This window comes from Equus asinus, chromosome 30 (genome assembly GCF_041296235.1).
Source record: "Equus asinus isolate D_3611 breed Donkey chromosome 30, EquAss-T2T_v2, whole genome shotgun sequence".
In the NCBI taxonomy this organism is placed as follows: domain Eukaryota; kingdom Metazoa; phylum Chordata; class Mammalia; order Perissodactyla; family Equidae; genus Equus; species Equus asinus.
Window position 1 is genome coordinate 14,607,918 of NC_091819.1, and position 22,222 is coordinate 14,630,139.

General features: G+C 40.5%; 1 protein-coding gene across 30 annotated transcripts in view; it reads right to left on the reverse strand.

Moving 5' to 3' along the window:
- ESRRG (estrogen related receptor gamma) overlaps positions 1 to 22,222 on the reverse strand; it is a 607,874-nt gene that overhangs the window by 277,238 nt on the left and 308,414 nt on the right. The window contains exon 1 of one of the 30 annotated variants that reach the window (XM_070501512.1): positions 13,762 to 14,855. The exons of the other annotated variants lie outside the window; for them this stretch is intronic. The gene's annotated coding sequence lies outside the window, so the exon portion shown is untranslated. Of the gene's footprint in view, positions 1 to 13,761; positions 14,856 to 22,222 lie in introns of those variants that run through there. 30 annotated transcript variants of the gene reach the window in all.

Genomic DNA, 22,222 nt, shown 5'->3' on the forward strand with positions numbered 1-22,222 from the left:
GTGATCAATGGGAAGGGGCATAATTCACTGGTGTAGCTTGCCCATACAGGCAGTAATCAGCAGGGATGTATTTTGTGACAGTTCTGTATAAAAGATGACTAACATAAATAAAACGCCTTGTATATTATGGGTAATAGAATATAAAGCACCAGAGATAGACTCCTCTAGCAGAGAGGATCCAGCATTTAAGTCTGTGAGAGATGGCGTTCTGAGGGAAAGCTAAAACTCTGCCTGGCAGATCATCCCTTTACCCAATGGTACCCCCGCAGTCTAGCTATCAGCCCGCTCAACATAAAGACCTTCTCAACAAGAGCTAATGACTTGCTCAAATATCTATGACCTCAAGTCAAATGACCAGTGTTACTTTCGTTTCGATTCCACCCATTGGATATATAGGCTTTTCTTTTTAATATGTTACAGGCCACTGAAAACAACGGATACAAATCAGCAAGGTGTTACGTGAAGGATAACAGTACCGGAGTCAAATCTAAGTAAGAATTCTGACTCATCGCAGAATAATTATGTGACTATTGGATAATCATGCAGACTCAGTTTCTTCATCTTTAAAATGGGGATCATGTCTTATTCATCTCTATAGTCCCAACCTCTAATACAATGTAGTAGTCCTATTGCAAATGATTCACACCCTCTCTCTTTCCCTCTCTCTCTCTCTCTCTCTCACACACACACACACACACACAACTTGGCATTTACTATTCTGAATGCCCAGACAGGAATGTTTCTCTGAAATCTCTAATTGTAGAATGATCCACGTACTCTCTATTCCATTGTCCCTCCCATGCTGACTTATGAATACAACCAGGGCTGCTATCCACAGTCAAACCTAGAGTTGCCTGCTGCCTTAAATTCGAACAATAGCTGCCCTCACCTGCCTGGTACCTGTCGCTGCAAACTAATTATCAGCAGAGCAACCTGCTGAGACTAATTTTAATGAGTAAGTATCTAGGAGCCATTTGAGGATCTGGTCTCAGATCTTTGGAAATTATAAAACTGACCAAACAGAGAAACTTGTTAGAGGTTGTCCTAGGTTGAGAGGTTGAGGAATTGATTCTGGCATTTGTGTGCAAGAGGTCTATCTGGAAGTGCTCTTAAGAACTGAGTGGTGCAGGAAGCAGAATGGGAAGAGGGAGGGGTGCGAGTGCTATGCGGTGGACCCCACTAGGAGCTCCAGAGCTCAAATGGTCCTTGAGAGCAGTCACGGAGCCCTGGGAAAAGCAGCTTCCTTTGTCAGGGGCTAATTCCAGAGAAAGACTCCACTGTGGAGCATCACTCCTGGCAGCTGTGGGAATGAATTTCTCGGTCCTGGAAGGAGATGCGGGCAGCACACCACAGCATCCCCTATAGAGTCAGAGGCCAGACTCTGCCTGTCAGGTCTGTCAATTCCTGGGTCACTGACTGTGGAACCAGTCTCTAGTCACCTTCCTTAGCCCATCCCAGGGTTCAGAGGCTGGGCTCCTGGTGACTCTGAAGCAATTCCTGGCCAAGGAGTGCTCACCAGGCCCCAAGAGACCGTAGACTTGTGGGAGAGGCTTACCTTTGGCTGAAATGTATAGTATGCCTATCGCGAAACTTTACCACTTGGATTATGAATAATAAATCTTCCTCTGCTTTGAGTGATACCAAGTTGGAATTAAACCCATAAGGAAGAAAAACCTAACTTCACTGTTCAGAGAAGAGGAGATAGCAAGAACAGAGGCTCATCTCTCAAATGTGATAAACCCACTGGAGTTGAGAGAAAACCTAAGCTTGTGGAAAGAAACCCATCTATGGCAAAAGGTCCTCAGAGGGACACAATGAGGTAGCAATGTTAATGTGTGAATCCACAGGCCTTTGCCCCAAGGTCATGCCACTCAACTCTGACCCAACACCATAACAATGCCAAAATACAAACCTGAACTTTGAAGAAAATCCCTTTTTTAGTAGTTATTCAAATGTTATTTGTATCTCTGTTATTATGAGGAGCCTTAAACTTTTGGAATATATATATATTATATATATATATATATAAACTGCCAGGGCAATACACATATCCAATTCACCTTCAAAAGACTTCCACTATTTTCTAGAAAATACTATTGGTTACATTCTTACTTCTGGAACCATAATGGATTTAAAATTATCTTAACAAATCTTCTTAACAATCTAGTCACAAATAGTAAGGTAATGAGAAGGACCTTTGAGGTCAGAAAAGGGGAAATGAGATTCATCCAGGTAGATGTTAGAAGAATATAATAGAAGGTGAGGATTCAGTATTTGGGGAATGACATTGGCCACTTGGCTTATCTCTCCGTGACTCAGTATCTTCACCTGTATAAAGGGCACAATAACACACCACTGGGTAGGATTAAACATCAGTGAGGCGCCATATGCAAACTGACTAGCATCCAACCTGTTATATGCACCTTGCATCGAACAAATGTTAGTTTCTTCTGCTTCCTTGCCTTCTACATAAACTCACTGAGGAATTTTCCAAGAACAGGAGTCTTAAAACTTAAACAAAAGCCACATGATGTTTCCACAGCTCAGATCTATAGCAAAAAATCAAAAAAGTGTATGAAGAGGGCAAGTGCAAAGAAATTGTGGCTCATATGCCATTCAGTGATTAAACTTTAATACAACTTGACAGTTTTAATTTTTATATAAATACCACCAGGGCCTATCGTTCACATTATGGATTTCAAGCTTAACAAAGGTAATTTAAAAACAACAAAGCTGCTTTTAAAGGAGTACTGTCAAAGTGCTGACATTTTCAAAATTGAAAATGCTCCGTGTATAAGATTTGAAATGGAAAACCCAGCAATTCTTCTCTCTACCTGACAGAAGTTATCAGGATGGACCCTGGGAATGCCTGGACATTTTTTAAGTTGATTTATTGATAAGTGGGGACAATTTCTCATGGAATCGTATATATTTAGATATAGAGTGAGATCCAGTAATTGCTGAAATTTGCTAAATGCTTACTGAGTCAGGCACTGTGCGTAAATTACCTCTGTAATTGTCAAAGAAACTATGGGTCCATCACTATCATTGCCTTCATTTCGCCAAAGAGAAAGCTAGAGCAGAGAGAGATCTGGAGGCTCTTTGACTCCAGATTGTTCTCCTCTAATCTATATTATCTCTATAATAAACAAAGCTCATAGTGGGAGTAGGGTTTACAGAAAAGAAAACAGAGGTCCACAAAGTGGAGGGGATTCCAGGATCCACAGCTAGTTAGTGACAGGCAATGATGGGAACTCAATTCCCAGACCCATGTTCTTTCTCACATCCCTCATGTCTTTTCTGGATTGTGGCTCTAGCATAGGAAAGTAGAATGTATTCAGCAAAACAAAGTTTTATATGTTCATGACACGCACTAAGTATGGTGACTATTGGGATCCATTGGTCTGTCAATGACACACATAGCTCCCTGATCCTTCTACTTCAGCACTAACTGCAACTAGTAAGTTTCAAAATAAATAATTTTCTGATGCAATCTAAAATTACTAACTATGCACTTATTTTTAGGGTTTTTTTTTTTCTTGAGGAAGATTAGCCCTGAGCTAACATCTGCTGCCAATCCTCCCCTTGTTGCTAAAGAAGACTGGCCTTGAGCTAACATCCGTGCCCATCTTCCTCTATTTTATGTGAGATGCCTGCCACAGCATGGCTCAACAAGTAGTGTGTAGGTCCGTACCTGGGATATGAACTGGCAAACCCTGGGCCACCAAATCAGAATGTGCAAACTTAACCACTGCACCACCAGGCCGGCCCCTATGCGCTTACTTTTTTAACCAAATCAAAAATAATATGTAATATCATTGTCTTATCTAAAACAAGTAAGAAACACACCTGGTTTCTGGGTAATAAGTCCATAGACGAGGACAGTACGTTACTATTTTAACTTCTTCACTAGTTGCATAAAACATTCTTTCGTTCAGCAAATGTTTATTGAGCATCTACTATGTGACAGACACCATGCTCAGCACTAGGAATACACCCGTGAACAGCAACAGAAAAAGTCTCTTGCCTCAGTTTTGCTAGAGAGTAACACCATAGAGAAATCCAGGTAAATTTATTTAGTTGTTATTTTTTTTTAAAGAGCAGTGATGAAAACAGTAGATAGTAAATACTCTATTTACAAGCTTCTTTAAATAGCCTTCAAGTTTTTCTTATTTCTCTGCGTCCAATAATGGATTTAACCGTGTGAGCATATGCAGATGAGGTCCATCAACCAATCAGTTCACATTCATTTAATGACTTCTGCATTCCAAATGCTAAACCAATCATATTGTCACAGTTCAAAAGAGCTTAATTTTAGCAGACTAATCAAAGCACGCAAAAATAAACCAGCCAACATACGTACCAGCCCTGGTGCCCTGATGCAAGAGAGACAACATTCGTATGTGCAAATGTCCCTTTCTTCACTCCTATCTCCTTCTGTGGTTGCCTGGTAAAGCCAGGCATGTAAGCAGGTAAGACAAAAATCATAGAGGAGTGGCGAGCCTAACTCTCTAGCTCATTTCCAGACAATTCCTGAGAATTGTTAATGTGCAAAGGAGAAGCCAGATCAGTCAGATTTATACTTATGTCCTGCACAGCGGTATACAGGCAATGCCGTGTGCAAATGCCAGCGAGTTCAAGGTGACAAGCCTCTGATTGAAAAGTCTGGACGTCGATAAGTCTCATTTGGGGTCACCTGGCCTTGCTGTCACCTTGGCTGACAAAGAGGAAATTTTGAGAAAATAAACCCTAATAAGCTTTAAACAGCTAGTCCTCCATTTCCAAAATAATTATGACACCCCATTTCTCCCAGCTTAAAAAAAGAAACTGATTTCACATTTCTTTTTGTTATTTGCAAGGCTTGTGTGAGTAAATAGTTACAGCCCGATTACAAAGGCTTGGGTTTTCAAGCAAAACACAAAATCACTTAAATAAAATAGGGCTGGTAGATGCCTTTTAAATCTCTTTTCTTTTTGGTCCAAAAGAAAGATGTGTTCTTGTTACAGGGTGACTGAGTAAGTCACTCATGGCCTTGCCACTTGTGAGTAATGGCACGATTCCTTCCTTCTTGGGGTGTTAAGGATTTTCTCTCTGTCTCTGTCATTCCCTGTATATATTAATATCTAATTTCCATGTTGGATATCAAAATGCAGTCTAACATTTTCTGCTATCGCACTGGGAAAATAGAGGACATTTTGGAAAGTCTACAGGAATTCAAGCCTCAATCATGTCCTAACTTACTGATTTATGTGGATCAATATGCATTTTTTTTTTTTTTGAGGAAGATCAGCCCTGAGCTAACTACTGCCAATCCTCCTCTTTTTGCTGAGGAAGACTGGCCCTCAGCTAACATCTATGCCCATGTTCTTCTACTTTATACATGGGACGCCTACCACAGCATGGCTTTTGCCAAGCGGTGCCATGTCCGCACCCGGGATCCGAACTGGCGAACCCCAGGCCGCTGAGAAGCGGAATGTGCGAACTTAACTACTGCGCCCCTGGGACAGCCTCCTCAATATGCATTTTTGCAAACTATCTTTTAGCTTTCTTCTTTTTTTTTTTAAGTTCGCACTTGGCAGCTGAATTAGGTCATTTTCATTAGAAAGAGGTTCTAATTAAATAGTTCTTTATTTAAAAGAATACAAGTTCTGCTCTTAAGAATGCTATACATGTCAATAGTTCAGAACAGGATTAAGGATCATCATTCATGAAAGGCCAGCGAGAGTCTGGGATCTCCATTTTATTCCTTTTGTCAAAGTAGGAGATCCTAGACAAAAATAGCTTGACAGTCATCATTTTCTACCTTACAAATAAATAAAACAAGCATGCCAGAGAAGGAGACAGGAAATGGGTGGTTGAAAATAAAAAATACTCCTTGTCAGGTTTCACAGGTATTCAATCTTTTGAACCAATGAGAAATCTGGGGAAATATTTTCTCTTTCTTTGTTTCTCTTTCTCCTTAAAAGAAATTCCCCTCGAATGTCCTGTGTTCATTATAAATAATCTCATGTATAGATATCAGAAAGTGGAATAAAGAAGGAATGAAATAACTCCGATCTTACATTTCTATATATTCTAATAGAGGGCCTATTAGAATGTCCTGGGGGACCGGGGTTTGAGGGCGTTGAGAGGATGGGCTCGTGAAGTTTGAAAATGCTTTTGAGGTGACTCTGATACATCTTCTGATTGAGAACTTAGAATTTATTTCCTTGGTTTGCCTGATCATATGTCTCAATTATATTATGAATGGCTCCAATCTCTATTCCATTAGGACAATACATTTACTAGAAGGAACTCTTTGCAGAGTGACTGTGTCTGAGGAAATGGGCCTAATAATAATGACCCTTTATATATGTGTGTGTGTGTGTGTGTGTATAGTAATATTAATAATTGTGCAGCTAATAAAGTAGCATAGCTTTTACAAACATCCTCATATGTGTGTGTGGTTTTGCTTGTTTTTTTTTTAGCGATGGTGATATTTATTGACTTCAATATTAAACAAGCTAAAACTAAAAGTTGTTATTTAACAGGAACAAATATTGGTGTAGTTTCTTGCCCGGAGAGGGTACGCACTCAGATCATGAGACCTAAGACAAAGCAAAGAATGGATTATCAAGAACCAAATAAGGGTTAAATTTTACCTATTAATATAAAAATTGCTAAAAGCAAAACGAGATGTTTAAAAATATTCTTTATGCTAAGCTTGCATAAACAAACAAAAAACTAAAGCTAATCCTAAGACTTTAGGATATGGGATACACACACACACACACACACAGGGATGTTTATAAAAGCAATGCTACTTTATCAGATGCACAATTATTAATGTACTTAAGAATAGCACAGTCTGCCTTATAACATCTATCTCCTTCAGAAATTGTCTTTTCCGATTTTGTCATCACTAATCTTTAATTAAAGTTAAAAATAATTTAGATTATTTTACCTCCTAGGAAACCACACTTGCTGATTCTGCCTTTAGTTTCTGTTGTACAGCTAGAAATATATCTCTTTGTGCTAAAAGACTAGTTTCTTATATGTATTCATAATTTCCCAATCTCAGTCCAGCTACTCCTTCTTTTTTTATTTTATTTTATTATTTTTTTTTTATTTTCCCTTCTCCCCAAAGCCCCCCAGTACATAGTTGTATATTTTAGTTGTGGGTCCTTCTAGTTGTGGCATGTGGGATGCCACTTCAGCATGGCTTGATGAGCAGTGCCGTGTCCGTGCCAAGGATCCGAACTTGCGAAAACCTGGGCGGCTGACATGGAGCGTGCAAACACAACTACTCGGCCATGGGGCTGGCCCCTCCCTCTTCAATTTCTCACAAATTCCTAATGGAATTCAAATCCTCCTGTGTCCCTTTGCAGCATCTGGACGACACTGTGGTGACATCCAGGGGGACAAAACTGTATTCTAAAGGACCTCCCCAAGACTATGTTCCCATAGGACCCCTGTCTGAGCTTTGCTCTGACAATCCAGGGGATGTTTTCTCGTCTATATTCAGTCCAAGGCACTTCCCACCATTGCTTTATAAATCTCTTGCACCATCTCTCAAACAATTAGAATTAAAAAGAATATATTTGATTTTAAAATTCAAAAATCACATTATCTTGCATTCTTTTGCAATACTGGCTGATTTCACCATAATTTGGGGTATCATCCACTTGTTTTGCACCATGCATCTTGCTTTTGTTTCTTGATCTCTTGGTTAATACAGTTCTTTCTTCCTGAGCTAATTACAATTTCATTAGATGAAGCAAGGCCATTCAAAGCAGTGTTCGTCCATTCATTACCCTAGCTAAAAGTTCATGTCACCCCATCATGCTCCTCTGAGAGCTTCCTTTTCACTATTTGCATCTTATTTTTTTCTCTCTCCAATGGTTAATTTTTTCTCAATAGTTTAACACCTTTGCTCATTTTCCATTTCTCTCCTAATCTATTCAAAATATCCATGGTGTTAGAGTTAATTGTAGATAAGATTTTTCTCTTTTTAGCTAAGAATAACTTGCTTGAGATTAAAATATGTTCCTTGCAGAGGACTTCATTCTATTCCACCATAAATCTATATCTAAACTACATATCAGGAGTCATAATAAAAGAAACCCTTAGATACTTTACTTCTTTTTTTTTTTTTTCTTTTTCTCCCCAAAGCCACCCAGTACATAGTTGTGGATTTTTAGCTGTGGGTCCTTCTAGTTGTGGCACGTGGGATGCCGCCTCAGCACGGCTTGATGAGCAGTGCCACGTCCGTGCCCAGGATTCGAACCGGCTAAATCCCGGGCCACCAAAGTGGAGGGTGCAAGCTTAATCACTTGGCTATGAGGCTGGCCCCAGTACTTTACTTCTATGACCACAGGAATGCACTCACACTTATCCTAGAATTCATGTTAAAAATTATATTAAGGGGCCAGCCCAGTGGTGCAATGGTTAGGTTCATGTGTTCCGCTTCAGCGGCCCAGGATTCACCAGTTCGGATCCCAGATGTGGACCTACAAACTGCTTGTTAAGCCATGCTGTGGGCGGCATCCCACATATAAAGCAGAGGAAGATGGGCATGGATGTTAGCTCAGGGCCAGTCTTCCTCAGCAAAAAGAGGAGGATTGACAGAGGATGTTAGCTCAGGGCTAACCTTCCTCAAAAAAAAAAATATATATATATATATATATATATTTTTATTTATTAGGCACTAGATTCAAATTCTGAGGTTCAATAGAGAAAGAAGTTTATAAAACATGACAATTAGGCCAGATGATGTCAAAACAAAGATGCACTGATGAATTTCTCTGTGGTTTCATTTCCTCATCTTCAATGTAATTAAGGAACTATGAAACAGATGATTACATGAATGTTTCACTGAGCACGTTCCATTTCTAAAAGATGACGATTTGGCCCCAGTTTCCTTTCTTCCTCCCTCCTCCCTGTCACCCCAAACCCCCAACAAAAAGCTTACCAGTTGGTGAGTCTGTGTGTTATTAGTTCATAGAAATGCTAGTATTATTTAACAATAAAAATAAAAATCACACTCAAGCGAGTCCTGAATTATTCATGCGCTCTGATTTTACATAATTTGGCCATCCCTCTTTTTATTGCTATTTCAGTTTCTATCACTAAACAATTCTCCACTAGGGCCACCTTGGATTCCTGTGAACAAGGAGATAACACTTGCAAAATGTTCCCTCGGAGACGATGTTCTGAGCCGATGTCCAAACATTTGCAGACAAAGCCTAAACTACGAAAACAGCAAGGAATACCCTCAGTGCCCGGAATGAAAAGTAGAGTATTAACAAGACTTTTTTTTTTTTAAATCAAATTTCTTTAGAATTTAAAAATCCGTAGTGACACAAAGGCTAGCCAAATTGAACCATCACAGGAATAGACTTTGAAGACTAACATTGTCACTCTATACTTTCATTATAAGGGCACACAGACCGAAGACATCATTTAAAATACAATTAGGGCATTTAATGTGGTTTTGACATTAAGTTACTAATGGGGAATGTCAGTCTCTCTGTTCAATAAGTAGCAGGAGGAAAGGGAAGGGGCGTGTCTGAGCAGGTACGTGTCCAGAAGGTAGAGAATGGAAATAGGAACGCAGCCTGCCCTGTCAGCAAAATGTCAAGAGCTGGCGAGACGAGCATTTACGATGGCCAGTATTCTAGACACCATGATGTTAGGCACGGTTTGCTCAGGCCTGTATCTCATGCAGCAGGCCCTCTGAAGTTCATAGAAATTTTGCTCAGAGTTGGAGGGAAAAGCTAGTGTCGGTGGCAATATCAGAGCCGAAGAAAGCACGAGAAAGCAAAAAAGAATGCCAGGCAGTATAAACCAAACCACTCAAAACGGTTTTGAGAACTGCCTCTTCGAGCAAGAGAAGGGTGTCCTTTTTTTAAAAAATCACTGTTTACTGTTTTGCTCATTTCCAAATAAAATTTTTAACAAGTCATTAACGTAAGTGACTGGAAGTCTAAAGCAAACCTTTGCGGTGACAATCTTCAAGTGTTCAGTGTTAAGTGTGGGGAAGGAAAAAAAACACAGATGGAAAATACGGTAATGAACTGACATGTTCTATTTAAAAACTGTTTGTCAGCGGTAGTTAAGTTGACACTGTCAGCATGGTAACAAATCATAACATTTTGCATGTTTTGCTGCATGCTTGAAGCAGTGATGGCAGAGTGCAAGCCCAGCTCCAAGTGGTGGGAGTTTAGCCATGCTACAATTGGTGGCATGGAATGGAATATGTCTGATCTGCTACTCCCTAAAGGTCAGCCACTGGGGAAGTGGACAAGGCCTGGTGTGCTATTTCTTTGTGTCTATAGAAGAAAACTGCTGCTCAGAGTGTTTAAAATGAGAGGCAAGTGACCCAGGAGTACTAAGGGGATTCCCTCCTCTGCGTGGTTTAATTATTGCAATTTACGCAGAGATTCAAGCGCTGTAAGGATGACATCCTCCACCAGACTTCCCTCCTTTTTTGACTTTATCATAGGGGACAAAAGGACAGTGATCAGTAATGCAAACTAGAATCAGACCTGTATTCATGGGCTGTGACAGACAAGGGCTCCATGTTCATTCCAATGTGCACTTCCTCATTTCCTGGACTCAAAGGGAGACTGCATTGCCCAGTCTAGCAGCTGGTGGGCCACAAGACCAAGCTCTTGCCAACGAATTATGAGCAAAAGTGCAACTTCCACCTCTCTTACTCACGAGAAAATATCGGGACCTCGACTTTGCTCTTTTCCCCTTTCCTCAGCTGGAATGACCAAGGTCAGTGCAACCTTGGAGGCCATGTACTGAAGACACAAAATACCGGCAGCCTGGGTCTCCTAAATACCTGTGAGGGGCAGAGCCCCCTGCCAATCTAGAGCATTTGCTTTGGTCTTTCACATGGAGAGAAATCAACACTGATATTCTTTATTCCACACTATTTTGGAGAATGTTTGTTCCAGAAGCTTATTGCCCTCGACTCATTCAGGTCCTGAATCTCACTCTGGGTAGATGGAGGGCTTAGAAAGTCGCTCAATCCCTTTTGAGACTATTCCTTATTTGTAAAATGGACATGATCATATTTTACCTCTTTTTACCTAATGGATTATGGGCATATATCATTGTGTGAAATGCTGTTATACAAACCTAAAATATAAACTAGCGTAGGAACTCAAAGGAGAGAGCAATTCTTTCCAGCTGGAGTGATCAAAGAAGATTAAAGAGAAGAACTTGAGATGAATCTTAGTAATATTTGGTTAGGATTTTAACTTGCAAAGAGGATGTACAAAAGTGGAGAAAAGCATGGTGCAAAAATAAAAATAGAGCCTGGTGCAGTGGCCAAGTGGTTAAGTCTGCACTCTCCACTTTGGTGGCCCAGGGTTTTGCGGGTTCTAACCCTGGGCATGGATATGGCACTGCTCATCAGGCCATGCTGAGGCAGCATCCCACATGCCACAGCTAGAAGGACCCACAACTAAAAAAAGAATACAGAACTATGTACCAGGGGGTGTTGGGGAGAAAAAGGAAAAATAAAATCTTAAAAATAAATAAATAAAAATAAAAATAGACGGTGCATTTTTCACAGAACAGCAGAAGACAGTTTGCCTATAGTAGAGGGAGATAGTAGAAGAGGAATGGGAAAGAAGGCAGGAAGATAAATTTGAGGGTCAGATTGCAGGGGGTAAGAAAGACTTGAACACTAGAATAATGAATTCTGATTGATCTTAGTGGTGGTACTTTCATCCTCTTTACCCATGCTTGGTTGAGGATAGTTATCTGCTTGAGGTACCGTTCTATAGAGATGCATTGCTTGGATCTGGGACAACCATCTTTTGACCATAATGGAAAGGCCAAGAGAATCAGAGAGATGTCAACCCAGAACCTCAACACCGTGGAGCAGCTGAACAAACCTGGAGGTACTTATCTCTGAGCTTCCTATGATATGGGATAACTAAATGCTTATTTTTTAACCAACATAATAGGCATTTCCGTTACGTGCAGCTGAAAGCATTCTTAAATCTTTTTTGTGGGTGATAATTTGTACTTATAAAGCACTATCATTTTTACCATACTATTGGTGCATAAAAATTATATATATATGTGTACATATATATATATATATATATTCTGAAGAAAGTCAACCAGTAGAAATTTTTTGATAAAATTTTAGAGCTAGGAAAACCCTAAGTCAACTAGATCTCCATAGCTTTGCTGTTGTTAGTGCCATTGAGTCAATTTCAACTCCTAGGAACCCCGTGTCCAGCAGGGCAGAAGCCTGCCTGGTGTCTTTGCACCATCCTCTCATATTCCTACTCTGTATCAGTTAATATTCTTCTACTATTCGTGGGGTTTTCATGGCCAATGTTTTTGGAAGTGGGTGGCCAGGTCCTTCTTCCCAGTCTGTCGAGTCTGGAAGCTCTGCTGAAACCTGTCCACCAGGGGTGACCCTGCTGGTATTTGAAATCCGGGTGGCATAGCTTTCAGCATCACAGCAACACTCAGCCGACAGACAGGTGGTGTGGTTCCCTGACCAGGAAATGAACCCAGGTCTCCGTGCTGGGAGTGCCGAATCTTAACCAATAGACCACCAGGGCTGGCTCTCTATAGCTTTACAGATGTACTCTATTCCATGTCTTGCTGAAAGCCATGACCTAGAACACAGCTCTTGCTCCCTCCCCACCAAAAAAACACAATTAATCCCACTGCTGTCAATTAGATTTTCTATTTGTTCCCAGTGTAAGAAATACATGAAAAGTTTATTTTAAAGCTCAAAGAGGGAAGGTCAAGGTTTCCTGGCATTACCAATAATTAGTGCATCTTACCAGTAGCATATGTATCTAAATATTAACTTTAAGGTGGAATATTTTAATAACACTTAAATCAAAGGATATATCTGAGCACAAACGCAAGGACAAGTAGTATGTTGTCAGCATTATTCACTGTTTCTGTGACACCCATACATGATGTGCTAAATATTTCATTTCATATCATCTCCTATATCTGGCCTATTTCCCTAGATCTAGACTTAAATTAAGCAAAGATTGGAAGTCAGTCTGAGCATATTTATAGTACAAGAAAGTACATTCATGTGCCTCATAATGACATTTTGGTCAACGACAGACAGCATATACAATGGTGGTCCTATAAGATCGGTACCATGTAGCCCAGGTGTGTAGTGGACTATACTATCCAGGTTTGTGTAGGTACACTCTATGATATTCTCACAATGACAAAATCACCTAACAATGCATTTCTCAGAACATATCTCCGTTGTTAAGCGACACGATTATAATACCAATGTAATTTATTTTTCTTCTCTCTAGCTACTTCTCGCTATACACTCCCAAGGTTTTCGCCAGGTTAAAGCAGGAAAAGGCCAGGGGATAAAAGTTGCTTTGGATATTTATAGCCCTCAATTACTCCTTCAAAAACAAATCTTCAGGAGAAAAGGGGAGGTAAAAATCGGATTTGCTTAGGTGTCTTTTATATATTTGAAGCAAAGATGAGATGCAAGTAATAGGGAAAATGCATAGAGTACTCTAGTGCATTTTCTCAGGTTGAAGAAACGCTATTTAATAGACTTCTTTATGTAAAGTAATTCAGTCATTAAGCAAACTACACAGTAGAATACAACGATTCAGTTCAAATCAGAAATAATTTTGTAAATGCACTGACAAAAATTTTTCATAGATTATCTTACAACAAACTCTGCCTCGGTGCGTTAAATATAGTGATACATGAAGAACAATTGCATAGCTAAAGTTGATTTTGGTACCATACCATAGAAGCCGGAGAAGGGACTCATTCAAATACAGCTTCTCATGCTGCTCCCATTTCAATTTTCATAAAGCACCATGATCCCCTAGTGAAAAAGAATCACTCCTAGTCTGCTGCAAATAGGAATATGATGAGTAACCTTAAATCCCTTTCTTTGCAAAGCCAGAATCATGTCAGACAGACTTCAGCATTTCTATATAACAAATTTCCTAGACCGATACCCGAGGCTGCTGCCCCTTTTGGTCGGCTCATATTTATACTCCATGCCTACCACCCACCTCTAAATTTTACTAGCCTTTTCTTCCCATGGTGTTGGCTAACTTCTAGATATTTTTGATCCTGCTTCTTCACTGCTAGTCTTGGAAAGTGAGTAGGTCAGTATTTGGATGGAAGACTGTGGTGGCAAACCTCCAAGATGGCCCCCGAAGATTCCCCCCTCCTGTATACATATCTTTGCATAGGCCCCTCCCATATTGTACCTGGATGAGACTGTGTAACGAATCGAATACAGCAGAAGTGATGGTATGTCAGCTCTGAGATTAGGTTATAAAAAAAACACTGTGGCTTCCATTTTTGACCTCTTTTTCTCTCTCTCTGATCATGTGATTTGGGGAAAGCCAGCTGCCATCTTGTGAGCAGCCATATGGAGAGGCCCATGTGGTAAGGACCCAAGACCCTCCAGTCAGCAGCCATGTGAGTGAACCTGGCAGCAGATCCTCTTGCCCAGTCACACCTTCAGAAGACAAAAGTGCTGGCCAACACCTTGGTGCAACCTCATGAGACACGTGGAGCCAGAACTCATCAGCTAAGTTGCTCCCACGTTCCTGACTCTCAGAAACTATGTGACATAATAGATATTTGTTGTTTTAAACCATTAAGTTTTCAGGTAATTAGTTACGCAGCATAATATATACTAACAGGCATTATAGGGTGTTTGTTTTTGTTTTGTTTTTCTTCTAATCTTTAAGTGACTTGAAGACAGAAGCCATATATTATTCATCTTTAGGTTTAACAGAGTTTCTGAGGACATGGCAGATCCAATAACCATTTTCTGAATGAATGATCACCTCCTTCCTGTTTTGATCATTAAAGTAAATTCAATGACAATTACACTTCCAGACTTCTGGCTTAACTAAGGATTTTTTTTTTTTTTTTTAAATAATGTGGTTTAACTCAGAGAATGTAGAAGAGGAAAAAATTCTGCAATGAGATCACCTTTCAGAAGCTCCAATTTTTTTAATGCTCCCACCATTAAGAGTTCAATATAAATTTACAATGAGGCTCAGTGAGCAATTTCGGCAGCCTTGGCCTCCTGCCTTATAAGCATTCATGATTACAAACTCAAACTTGGCCTCACCAGCTAAGACATGACAGCGTGATGAGAAAGACTCAAGGCTGACGTAAGTGTAAAAGAAAGAAACTCTTGTAGGTCTTGGTTTTTAGGGGACAGGAGGGTTATACTCAATATGACCTAGGGAAAACATTCCTAAAAGTAAGTACCCCTTGGGAACTTGACAGCTTGGAGAGAATCAGGGACCCAACAATTTCTCAGGCTCTGTAGGTAGGAACTCTATTCTGCAGTAACAGGAGTCTGCTGTGATAGATACTTCATGGAATATCCATCCCTCCAGATCCATAAGCCCCCATGTTCTATTTATTTCTATTGGGAAGACAAAGGTTACATAAAATGGTAAAATAACCACATTACCATGTCAAGAAATGAAGATGCATCCATTTGGAAACCTCTTAGGAGATGTGCTTGTTTGGGTTGACACTTACTAACAGGGCAACATTTCTTTTTTTTTCTACCAACTCAGCCCCTTTCTTAGACAGTGATCTCCTCCGGGAGAGAGTTATCGGAGTTATTACTCCGGAGCATAATGAAAAGGGTTCAGTGAGTAGAAAGAAGAAAGGGAAAGGTTTTGCTCAGCACAGTTGAAGTTTTACCAAAGGAAAGCTCAAGTTGCGTGAATGAAAAGGACAGCGTTTGACTGGGAAATAATTTCCCCAGATTGCACGAGCTCTATCTTTAGGGACCACAAACCTGGGTTATCGCTAGTCTTCCCCTTCTTTGGGAAAAAAAAGACTCAGGAAAAGCCATCTCCCTTCCCTCCGCCCTCAACTAGCTGACAAGTGAATACAGCTCAAGAAACCAAGAGCCAGAATCAATTTTTTTGTCATTTTTAAAAAACCACTAAAATATTAAAAGAGAAAAGAACCAAAAGGGGTGGTACAAGAAAAGGCCTCAGGTTCAGTTAATTTCCATTCCAGAAAACAAGCTTTGCTTCTTGCATCACTTGACAAAGACTGCTTACTCTCAAAAATGTGAGGACTGCCCCAGAGGCATAAAGTAATATGCTCCAAGGACTAAACCTTAAACCAACAGAGTTGGAAACATAAATTGATAGCTCTGTTCCCTAATTACATCTGCTTTTTCATTAAAATAAACAAATAAATAATCGGCCCATGTATATTAAATCCTTGGTTACATCTGTTTTTTCATTAAAATAAACAGATAAATAATCAACCAATGTACATTAAATTTTAACATATATTTAAAAAACACAAACAAAGGAGATTTGAAATGTTGGACCCTGGAATTTCGATTTTAAGAAGGTAAAGACTTTTCTGTCCCCTCCATCTCCGAAATTATCAGAAGGAGAAACAGAAGTGCATTCTTCATCTTTGATAAAAATAGGAGACGTACTTGACCCTGAAGCCTGGTACACGAAGTTGAAAAGCGGAGACCAGAGTGCTATCTGCTCCAGAGATATGCAGGAAGTGAACTGTAGCCATAGGCAAAGTGGGATATCAACAAGAAGCAGGACTCTTCACTCCAAAAGCTCAGGAATCAAGGGCATTGGGCATCAGATATTGGTGCAAGGCACGGGGGAGGAATGGGGCTAAAAACAGGTGGAGCTGCCTTAAAGTCTGCTCCCTGCATCCTCTACCTATGCCCCACAAAGCACAGCAACCACTCTTCCTCCTTACTTTGTCTTTGGAGTAATTGAGCCAGAGAAATTCTAATGACGGGAATAGCAGGAGCAGTGGGAGAAGGGAGACGGGAAGGGAGGGCACAGAGGTGCCTCAGAAGACCCTGCTGAAAATGAGGGCATTGAAGAAACTCTGCATACCTTCACCTCCCTTGCCCACTGGGCTCCCAGAATGCCCTCAGGCAACTGTATATCCTCAAGGCAGGGCACTGGAGGACTCTGGGAGAAATAGAAAGTTCTAGAGAAAAGACCTACAGGCACCAATAGTTTGGGATTCTCTCAACCAAAGAAAGCTGGCTAACAAAATCATCCTAGAGTAAAACCAACCCAACCACAGTCCCTAACTATGCCTCTAACAATCACCTCTTCTCCTAAAAATGAATGGAAGAAGCATTTGAGCAATTTCCTCTCCTGTGTTATAAACAAATACGCATCTTCGCAAATCTTGAAAAAACCCTTCCCTGGCCTCTATTGTGTCTTCTAGATCCAACCCAATTCCCTTCCTTTTTTTCCCTTCTTAACTTTCTATGGACCCTCCTCTTCCTCAGCTCCTGGCTTCTTAACCCTGAGGTCTACTTTTACCATCAGCGCCCTCCACACTTCCTGATGCTCAAAGCCAGTGACTTCTTGGTTCATTCCCCTGCTGTTTTGACACTAATGACTCTTTCCCAGTCACCTAACCTCAAAACCTCAGCATCATTTTTTTTGAAAAATAAACTTTCTGGGGCCAGCCTGGTGGTGCAGCGGTTAAGTGCGCACATTCTGCTTCTCGGCAGCCCGGGGTTCACCAGTTGGGATCCTGGGTATGGACATGGCACGGCTTGGCAAAAGCCACGCTGTGGTAGATGTCCCATGTTATAAAGTAGAGGAAGATTGGCATGGATGTTAGCTCAGGGCCAGTCTTCCTCAGAGAAAAGAGGAGGATTGGCATTAGTTAGCTCAGGGCTAATCTTCCTCAATAAAATAAAATGAAATAAAATAAAATAAACTTTCTATGTTAGAATAGTTTAAATTTGCGGAAAAATTGTGAAGATAGTACAAGAGACTTCCCATCCATATATCTCGCTCCCAGTTTCTCCTACTGTTAACATCTTACATTAGTAGAGTACATTTGTCACAACTAACGAACCAACGTGGATACAGTATTTTTAACTAAACTCCATCCTCTATTCGGATTCCCTTCACCTTTACCTACTGTTCTTTTTCTGTTCGAGGATTCCATCCAGGATATCACACTACATCTAGCTGTCTTGACTCCTCAGGATCCTCTTGACTATAACAGTTCCTTAGACTTTCCTTGTTTTCAATGACCTTGGCAGTTTTGAGGAGTACTGGTCAAATATTTTACAGAATTCCTCAACTGAGATTTGCTTGATATTTTTTCTCATGATTAGACTGGGGTTACGGGTTTTGGGGCAGAAGACCACAGAGGAAAAATGCTGCTTTCATCACATCATATCAAAGGTACATACATACAATCAACATGATTTATCACTGTTGAGGCTGACCTTGAACACCTGGCTGAGGTCGTGTTCGTCTAGTTTCTCTACTGTAAAGTTAGTCTTTCCAGATCGTGCTTTTGGGAAGAAAGTCACTCTGCAGAGCACACACTGAAGAAGTGGGGAGCTATGTTCCTCCTCCTTCAGGGCAGAATTTCTATAGAGATTTTTTGGAATTTTTCGCAGCATCACTTTTGACCCTTCTCACGTCTTTGATCCTCATTTCATGCATTTTCCCCGTAAGTAAGCAGTCCAGTGGGGATCTAAGTCAGATGTTATGACTCCATGCCCTGATTCTTGATGGAAACGAGAGAGACTGACTTATTCCTGGCACCTAGGACTTTCCTCTTTCTTTCCTTCCCTCCTTTAACAAATACTGATGGTCTGCCGTGCACCAGGCAGTGTATTAGATTTAGGGACACAATGGTAAGTCAAATATGTATAGTCCCTGAGGGTTCAAAGGTTTATAAAAGTGGGATCCAATTTAGCTAGGAGATCAGAGAAGGCTTCCCTGAGGTGGTGACTTTTGAGTTCAGATCTGAATGGTGAGTAGAAGTAAGTCCATGAAACAGGGATACAAGAAAGGAGAGAGTATTCTAGATAGAGGTGCAGCATGTGCAAAGACTCTGATACGTGAGGAAGTACTCCAGTACCACAAGCAAGGGGGAGAGGATGAAAGAGGCTTCTGGAAAGGCAGGAAGAGCTGTCTCTTGCAAATCCTATAAGCTATGTGTGGCCACTAACAGTGTCATGAACGGACTGAACAGATTGGAGTTCTACATAGATTGATAAATTGGACAAAGGCAGAATCTATCTTGGCAGTAAGAATGGATACAGGGTGACTCATTAGACGGCCTCTGTATCAGTTCAGATAGGAGGTGATGGTAGCTTGGCCTAAATTAGGGACAGTAGAGATGGAGGAAAAGGACAGATTCAAGAGATAGACAGAAGTGTGTGATCTTGAGTGAGTGACGAACTTCTTTGTATCTCAGTTTCTTTTTTTTTGGTTTTATTTTTTTTTTGTCTTTTTTGAGGAAGATTAGCCCTGAGCTAACATCCATGCCCATCATCCTCTACTTTATATGTGGGCCATCTGCCATAGTGTGGCTTGATAAGCGGTGCGTAGGTCCACACCTGGGATCTGAATGAGCAAACCTTGGGCCACCGAAGTGGAGCATGCAAACTTAACCAGAGTGGCACGGGGCTAGCCTCTGTACCTCAGTTTCTTCATCTGTACAAGAAGGATAATTGTTTACCCACCTCGTGGAGCTGTTGTGAGGTAATGAGGTAGTATATGCAAAGCCTTTAGAGAAGTGCCTGGCTCATAGAAAAATTGTTATTAATATCTATTATATGATCTCGAATACGTATCTAAATCAGCTGGATTATCAGTTCCCTCAGAGACACAATGAGGAAGCTTGGCTATATAATTTCCAAGACCTTCTCCAGTCCTAAATAGTTAATATTCTTAACCATTATTCTTTGCTCCTCCGAGAGGACCATCGGCTCTTATGTATGCTGTCCCCAAGAATTCACTCAATAAACGTTGCCTTATCTTATTTAACCTACACCACGGCAATACCCATCAGACCCTTTTCAAATAAACTGACAATGGATGAAAACGTGTTCTCTTGACTAAGGAATTCTGAAAAATATGACACTGATGTTTCATTTCTGAACATTTCACATGCAGGGCCAGTGGAATCTGGTCTAGCATTTCTACCCCTTAGGCAGCGACTCTATGTGGCTATTCCTGCCATGTTGAGAAAGTATTTCAGGAAAGACTCTATCTCAGCTGACTTTAAAAATCCAAGACATGACCAAAGCTTCCGGAACCACTGCTTAAAGGGTCGATTTGATTACTCAGGATAGAAGAGGGTCATTCTAATCTTCGAACGAGCAAGGGTTTAAAAGATGAACAATGGGTATGGCATTATGCTGGGATTTACCAGCAGTACAAAGAAGATGGGCCGTTGTCTTCTAGAAACTTCCAATTTATATATGGAGGCAAGGGTAGCCCATACACAGGAAGACTGGACATAAGATTATAGAAATTATAAATGATCTCAATTCAGACTATAGGTGGACAGAAAAGAATTCAGAGGAGAGGGAATAAGGGATGTGCAAGGACAAGAAGAGCCAAGAACATTGGGATATATCATCACAACGAAGCATGCACGTCAATAAAAAGTTCGCAACATCTCAACCAAGAGGACAAAATTGTGCTTCTACCCACCCCTGGCACAGCTTACATCCCCAATAGAAACACAAACTAGAAGGAACAAAACAGAAACGTGCTAGACTCTTCTAAGCTGGGTGAATTTATCTGAACGATAACTGCAAATGTTTCGTTTGACGGTAATTCAGGATTATCACTTATGTAGTCCTAGAACCATATAATGTTCCCAAGGAAGGGGAGTCCTCCCAACCACACACTTATTTATAAGGAAAAACATCCTAACTTACTGAGGAGAGAAGAGGAGGAATCGCAGTACCTTTCAAAGGAAATTACACTAAAACACAGAAAGGAAACGGAAGTTGCTGAAGGTGAGAAAAATAGATCAAAAATTCAGTTGTAAATGAGCTAACATTGCAGGTAAATTTGAAGTAATAAAACAGAAGATTTTACTGAAAACTTAACATCCTCTCAACACAGCTGTCTGCCCAGTCAGGAAACCGTTAGCATCTTGTCACCAATACCCCAAGCACATCCATGATATGAATTCTAAAAGCAGCCCAGAACAACAAAAGGAAGGCACCAGTGGGCAAGCAATGGCACCATCCTTTCTCAACTGCCCTTTCCTGGTGCATATACATGGAAGAATTTGCAAAAGCAGGAAGATTACAGGCCAGAGAGAAAAAGAGGAAAACAACGCAGATGTTGAAAAGCAAGCACAAATATTTCAACCAACTTGAGACCATTGAAGAAAGACCTTTTCTAAATTACAATTGATAAACTGGGGTATATGTGTCGGGGGGGGGGGAGCTGTTAAAAGTCAGAAACGCATCCCTTTAAAAATGGTAAGTCATTATATACAGTATTCTATTTTAATAAGAAAGAAACATCATTTTCTCAAATTGAAATACCAAAGCAGGGGCCTTTAATTACTTTTGGGCCAGAGACCCCCTTGAAGATCCGATGAAAGCCAGGTACCTTCTCCTCAGGAAACTTCACATGCTTACAAAATTTAGCATTTGATTTCAACAGAATTTACTGACTCACATCTCTGCCCACCATCAAACCCATCCTCGCATATGGGTTCCCTGTTGGGACTATGTGTTAAAGGCTTATAAACTCCTGAATTTATAAATCTCTGTGCTAAAGAAACATGTTTAAGACCTTGGAATAAGAAAGGTCTTAATATATTAGCAAATAGAATAGGAGTTACAAAAGTATTCCATTTTACTTACTGTGTGGTATACAATGATATCCATTTAATTTCACACAATTTTTGATATATTTAGGAGCTCATTTCTACCTCAAAGGCAATCCTGTCTAGTTGTTTTTCCATTTGGTTCCTACTGCATACATCGGAGGCATTCCATTGCTCAAAAATACTTTGCAGAAGAAAAGCAGAGAAAAAAATTTAAAGGTAAGATGAAAATGAGTTAGTTGTACTCTTGGGAACTCGGGGAATTGGTTCATTTGTTGACTTATTCAGTCAACAAACTCTGAATACTGACTTTGCATCAGAATGGCCATAGATAGGTTTGAAACAGAGAAGGTCTCTACCTTTGAAGGAGCTGACTGTCCAGTGTAGTGTCTGGCTAAGTGTTAAAATAAGTGGATAACATGATGCTCTGTGGACCCCCCTGAGGAAGAGTTCTTTCTGCTTGGGGAAGTGGAGAAATTGACCTATATGGAGCTAAGTGAGGGTGATCTGGGAAGTGCAGGAAGGGTACTCATGACACAAAGGACTAGCAATGTACATCTTCTCAAGGGGCTGCGACTGTGGGGCCAGCGAAGGGTAA